A 7640-nucleotide genomic window follows, 5' to 3' on the forward strand; every position below is an offset into this window, starting at 1 on the left:
TGTTTGACTTTTGTGTAAACGATATCAGGATTGTGTTTTGATGGTCCAATAGGTTCGTATGGTGATTTAGGGCTTAGTCATATGTTCGGATTTGGATTTGAAGGTTCCTAAGTAGATTTTGTCTTTTTTGGCTAAAGTTGGAAATTTGAAGGTTTGGAAGGTTCATAGATTTGACCGGAGGTTGACCTTGGTGTTATCAGATTTGGATTGTTGTTCCTGGAATTGCAATATGTTCATTATATCATTTGGGACTTGTGCGTAAATTTGGGGTTATTCCATATTGGCTAGACGTGGTTCGACATGAGTTTTGAAAGTTTGAAATTTGATTAGTTTATTAGGCTTGAATTGAAATGCGATTCATACTTTTGATGTTATTTTGTGTGGTTTAGGGCCTGGAGTAGGCCCATGTGTGTTTTATGACTTATTGGTGTATTTGAACGGGGTCCTAGGGGTCTCCCGTATGTTTCGGATGGGTTTTAGACTATTTCTGTCACGATTGGGATTGCTAGTTTTCTTGTGCTAAGGCCTTCATCGCGATCGCGGAAGGAGTCACGCGATCGCAGTGTATGTTTTGGTGGATGGTAGTTTTTATTCTTCGCGTTCATGTATCGAAGGGCGCGATCTCGGGTTGTTGGAGAGCTGAAGCTTCGCATTTGTGATTGGGGTCGCGTTCACGTAGCTTTGTGTTAGGATGGGGAAGACAGATGGTTTAGCCTTCACGTTCGCGGAAGGCCACCGCGTTCGTATAAGCCTTAGTGCTGGTGAAGCACGATCACGGAACAAGGATTGTGTTCGCGTAGGGTCATCTGGTGGCAGTTCAAGTTTTGTTCTTCACGATCACGAAGAATATCGCTGGATAGATATTTTAAGTTCTTATTTTCGGACTTTGAGCTTATTTTATCATATTTTATCTTTGCGTTTTTTACCTACTTGAATTGGGTAAGTGTTCTTTACTTGGATTTGATTATTATTGGTGAATCCATCCTTGCTTTTAACTTTGATTGGCGAATCTAAGAGAGAAAAATTGGGGGTTTTGATAAAAATTTTCTAAAGTGCGAAATGGAGATTCAACTCCGATTCGAAGTCGGATTTGGATGAAATTTGTATATTTGGATCGTAATCGAATGGGTAGTCAAAATTTGTGACTTTTCTCACGTTATGAGATGCAAGCCCAGGTTAACTTTTTGGTTGACTTTTTGATATTTGATAAAGATTGGAGTTTCATTAATTGGAATTGACTTCTATAGCCGTGTTTGATATTATTGAATTATTTTTTTCTAGATTTCACATGTTTGGAGGACGATTCGAGAGGTAAGCGCTTTTTAGAGTATTGATTTGGCTTGGTTGATGTTAATATCTTGCCTAACCTTGTGTGAGGAAATATCCCTTAGGATTTGCCCTTAATTGTTTATTCGTGTAATGTGAAAAGCAACGTGTACACGAGGTAACGAGCGTATACACGGGTGTTATGTATAGCTTATGATCGGATTGGACTTTAGGCTATTCGTATGCCGTAATTTGAGGATGTATCTTATATGAAACATGTTTAATCATTTTGTGGCTACGCAAACATGATCACTATAATTGTTTTAGCCGTAGAAATGTTTTATATCTTAAACACCATCCGTATTTTACTATTGTCATGTCCTTGTACACCTTTTTAATAAATTATTAACTTTATCCTTGCTGAAGTTTTGGCATTATTGTTGTGATTATTGTGGCACATGTTGATATATTGAGCGGATTGTTGGGTATTGGCACGAGATTTTTGACGTACGATTGTGATTAATATTGTGTTAGGGCGGAGCGATATGGTGGGATATTATTATTGTGTCAGTGCGGAGTGAAACAGTGATTGTTATTGTGTCAGGGCAGAGTGAAACATTGAGATATTGTTATTATGCCAGGTAGAGTGATACAGTAGGATATTATTATTGTGTCAGAACGGAGTGTACAATGGGATATTGTTATTATGTCAGGGTGGAACAATACGATTGGACATTGTTATTGTGTTAGGGTGTAAAGTTGCAGTTAGATATTGTTATTGTGCCAGGGTGAAGCGAAACGGCGGGACATTTTTATTGTATCAGGCGGAGCGATACGGTTTGATATTATTATTGTGATAGAAATATGGGCACGAGGTGCCATATGTTTGTATTTTTATTTGATGGCTTGTTATTAAAGCTGAATATTTACTTGCATTGAGCTGTTATCACTTATTTTGACGTGAGTATCACAGGACTTGAACCTCGTCACTACTTCACCGAGGTTAATATGGATATTTATTGGGTATCGGCCGTGGTGTACTCATACTACACTTCGGTATATATATTTATGAAGATCCACGCATTGGAGACAATGGATTTTGAGAGTGAGAGCTTGCATCATTCATGAGGATTCAAGGTAGAGTTGCATGCTGTCACAGTCCTTTGGAGTCTCATCCTATATGTTGATACTGTTGATTTTACATTCGAAGAATATTGTATTTGAATATTTCATATGTATCCGGTTAGAACCCATGACTCTGTACTACCTAGTTATGGGGAGATGTTTAGTATTACCATTTTGACTGATATTAACTCTATTTCTGCCTTTATGTTAAAGTCTGCCTTATTATATCATATTTTGCTGATTTAAATGTTGTTAAGTAATCGGCTTACTTAGTTTTAGAGACTAGGTGCCATCACGACTCCAATGGTGAGATTTGAGTCGTGATAAGTTGGTATCAAAGCTCTAGGTTCGTAGGTTCTACGAGTCATGAGGAAGTCTAATCGAGTCTTGCGGATCGGTATAGAGACATTTTTACTTATTTTCGAAAGGCTACCAGGCTGTTAGGAAACTTCAATTTCTTTCATTCTTCATCGTGCGGATTGCTTATTCCAAGCTTGAATCTTTACTCTTCTATTTTCTCACAGATGGCGAGGACATGTTCTGACAGATAAACTGAGTAGGCACCAACGACCCCTGTTAGAGCCGCAAGAGGTCGGGACTGAGGTAGAGGTCAAAAAAGTGCACATGCTATAGCTAGAACACCTGCTAGAGTAGTAGCTGTGGAGTCTCCAGTATCTCTAGTTGAGGATCAGGAGCCCGGGCATGTTGAGCATGCACCTGAGCAGCCTCTTGCTACACCGGGGCTCCAGGAGACTTTAGCACACTTTATGAGTATGTTTAGAAGTTTATCCTAGGCAGGGTTGATTCCGGTTATGCCAGCTACTTCACAGACTAGGGGATGAGGTCAAAATCTCGCATCCCGTACACCAGAGTAGCCGACCCATTCTTATCAAACATCGGGTGTTACACTGGTGCAGCCAGAAGTTGTAGTTCAGCCCGAGATAGGGCTAGTTATGTTAGCAGAGGGGTAGAGGAGTTTGGAGAGGTTTTAGAAGTTTTATCCTACCCACTTCAATGGAGGGGCTTCTGAGGATGCACATGGTTTCTTAGATTAGTGTCATTATATTTAGTGTACCATGGGTTTGGTGGAGTCGAGAGGGGTCGACCTTACTACTTTTCAGTTGATGGGGTTGGCATATTGGTGGTGGCATACTTATGAGGCGAGCAAATGGCGCAACACCACTTACATGGTCCCAGTTCTTCGATCTTTTCTTGAGAGAGTTTATTTCACAGACCCGTAGGGACGAGTTACGTAACGAGTTTGAGCAGCTGCACCAGGGGAGAATTACTGTTTCAAGTATGCTATGAGGTTTACACAAAGTTATAACCTTCCTTGGTTTCCACAGAGAGAGAGAGAGAGGGAGAGAGAGAGAGAGAGAGAGAGAGAGAGAGAGAGAGAGAGTCTATAGATTTATTGAAAGACTCACCTTTAGCCTAAGATCTGAGATGGCACGAGTGTTGGAGACTGAGACTGCATTTCATCAGGTTGTGGAGATTATCAGGAGATTAGAGCATATCCGCGGTCAAGAGAGGGAGGATAAGGAGGCTAAGAAGCCTTGAGGTTCTGGAGGATTTAGTGGTTTCTACTCTTCGGTTCAGACCCGTCTGGTAGAGGCTTTGTAAGTTGACCAGTTCAGTCCGCACTTCAGGTTACCCGTAGTGCTCTAGCTAGCCATGGACCCCAAAGCACTCCTACCATACATCCATATTTCTGTGCACCTTCTGCACGGGGTCCCTACAGTGGTCATTTCAGTCTGCCGGGGCATACTTAATACCAACAACCACGCCCCTAGAGAGGTTGTTTTGAGTGTAGTTATATTAAGCATAAGGTGAGAGATTATCCTAGACTAGCGATGGGTGGACCTCAATAGGTTACTCAGGCTATGGTTCCCGCTCTAGTTGATGCTCCACCTGCACAACTAGATTGAGTTGGAGGACAGGAGGGTAGAGGTCCTTCTAGAGGGGGAGGCCATAATAGTTGTTATGCTTTCCCTGACAGGACTAAGGTAGTTGCATTAGATGCATTCATTACATGTATTGTTCCGGTTTGTCATAGAGATGAATCAGTTTGATTTGATCCGAGTTTTAACTATTTCTATGTGTCAGCCTACTTTGCTCCATATTTTGATATGTCTCGTGATTCTATGGATACTCTTGTCTATGTGTCTACACTTGTTAGGGATTCTATTGTAGTGGATTGTGTCTATCATTCTTGTTTGTTTACTATTGGGAGTTACGAGACTAGAGTTGCTCTTCTACTGCTTAATATGGTGGATTTTGATGTGGTTTTGGTGTGGATTGATTATCTCCGTACCATGATATTCTTGATTATCACGCTAAGACTGTGACGTTGGCTTTACTGGAAATAATAATAAAATTACAAATTTAAACCATCTAAACTATCATAATAGTACTTAGTAGTACAACTGACGATAACTCCCAAAATCTGGTAGAACTGAGTCATAAGCTCCACACGAATATACTGTAAAATCCCTAGTATTAACACTGTCTAGATAAAGAGTAAACATAAGTTAGATATAGAGAGAAGGTGACTCCGAGGTCTGCAAAAGCCGGACAGGTATACCTTGAAGTATCTGAACTGTATGATCCACTCACTGATGCCTATCCTGAGTCGAGGTACTTGGATCTGCACAAAAATGTGCATAAACATAGTATGAGTACACCACAATGGTACCCAGTAAGTATCAAGCCTAACCTCGGTAGAGTAGTGACGAGGCCAGGTCAAGACACCTATTGGGATAAGAAAAACTGAACAAGTATAGTATAGTCTAATAACAAAAACGAGGAAATAGTGACAATAAAGCAATACCACAAGGTGAGCTACAACTGAATTTAAAGCAATAAAGGTAACAAGGAAGGAACACATAATAAGAACATCAAGAAAACAATGCAGATAAATTCAAGTGAGGTAAATAAGAGGTAACAACAAGAATCACAACCGAGGTACCGCCTCGTAATCTCATTTCACAATCACAATCACAATCTTTCCTTGTACCGCCGTATGAGCCTTACATTTATATAGTATGAATTGTTCCCGAAATAGCTACACGAATTTTAGCCCACCTTATGTTGCCACGTAGCTTCAAGTAATTCCCTTATATCAACACACATATAAATCTCACCTTATGCCACTATATGCACATTAACCCTATCCTTATACTGCCGCATGCGCATCAATATCGCAACACAATAGCAACTCACACCACAAGGGCCCATATGCCACAACTTGTCAAAAGAATCAACAATACTAACGCTTCCACAAAAATAGCTCATGGCTCAACCACAATGTATTCAAGAATCTCAACAATAATGAAATAAAATTGCATAGCTCAACAAGAAAGATATTTCAACAATTTAACAACTTCGCCTCAATGTGATAACGAATTTTACAACTTCAACACCAATAACTCAACAAGAAGATATTTCATAAAATAACAACTTCAAGTAGGGTAATTCAACAATTAAAGAATTAACAATACAATAAGGAAAGCAATAACTTCAACTAAAGCATGTAAAAGCAAAATAACAAGTAAGAGATAGAGTTGTCACACCCTTTTTTACCCCCAAGAGATACATATGTTATGGATTGCTATGGGTTAAAGAGTTTTTCCAATTAAAGTGATATTTTTAAAGTATGAATTATTTTATTATTCAGAGTCGTCACTTGGAATTGATTTATGGGTAGTCCAAGACACCTTTTATTTGAATCATTATTCAAAGGAAGATTTGACTCTTTTCATGTTGGTATACAAAAAATAAAGTTCGGGTAACAAATTATGTTGACCGAGGAGAAGGTGTAAGGCATTCCCCGAGTCCTGCGGTTCTAGCACGGTCGCTTTTATTAACTAAAATTGGCTTGAATTAATTTTTGACAAATTGTACTTTATTTAATTTTCATGTTTTACATATTAACTTTTATTTCTTGATTAAGAATTATTGAAGAATAATTTGGATAATATTACGTTGTCATAACCATGTTATGCAAGCGAATGCATGCTCAAAAATAAAATAAATTAAATTATCATAATCGCGCATCACAAGTGAATCCGAAATTATGACAATCAATTATTTGTAGTACATTTAAGAAATTACTACATTCGTTCTTGAGGAAATTAATTTTGAAATTTAATGTCACTATCGCGCTATACAAGTGAATCCGCTATTATGAGAATTAATTAAATTAGGAATTATATAAAGCTATTGGATATGATATGAGATTATTGAGTTAATTTATTGAATGTTAAACATCATACTATACAAGCGAGCCCGTGATCGAAAAATTAAAGCGCACCTAATAGAGCGCTTTATTACTCATTTTCCTAGACTAATTTGAGCTTGTAAGGTCATAAATTTAGGGATAAATAACGACGAAAGAAATAAAAAAAATAACTATTATTCACAAATCACTAATAATAACCTGACATTCTATCTTTTGGATGAATGACAATATTAATGAAGAGAAAGGGTTAGCTATAGGAATTTTTACATTCCTATGCCATATAGAAACTATATTACCCTCAATATTTAAGGTTTGATATAATTACATTTAGTATACATAATTACCAATTCTATACCATAAGGTGTTTTAACTGTACATTAATTGTACCTTATATCACTCATAAATTTATGGTACCGTATATTCCTCCAAAGCTCCACCCCACGTTTCTCTCTCCCAACCCCACACCTTCACCCATGTATCACCACACACCCACGTTTCAAACCATTATTCCCTCTGCTAAAACCAGAAAAACAATTGAAACCCTCTACCATTAACGTCCAAAATCAAGGTTTTTTCTTCTACAACCAGTCAAATTTGAAGTCAAATCTTCAAAGTTCATACACAACAATAACTTTTGATGGTTATGATTTCGGATTCCTCAGTAATATAAGAGGTAAGGAAAAGAGAGCAACAATTCCACCATTGACAGCCATTAAAAAGCTTTGAAGCATTGAATTCAAATTTGGGTTTTCAAAAATTATTATTTATTTGGATTGAGTGTTGTTGTAAATAATTGAGAATATGGTTTGGAGTTTATATATCAATTTTGAGGGGTTTTGGTGAAAATTAGACTTGGTTTTGGCTGAATTTCAGATTAAAACTCGAAGAAGAAGAAGAAGAAGACATGACATACATTATATTGCAACAATTGTAGATAAATTTTAGAAAAATTGTAGAAAATTGTAGACTGTTGTTTATTTATTTTAGAGTTTTTGTGTTTTTGTGTTTT

Source organism: Nicotiana sylvestris, chromosome 5, assembly GCF_000393655.2.
Source record: "Nicotiana sylvestris chromosome 5, ASM39365v2, whole genome shotgun sequence".
Lineage (NCBI taxonomy): Eukaryota > Viridiplantae > Streptophyta > Magnoliopsida > Solanales > Solanaceae > Nicotiana > Nicotiana sylvestris.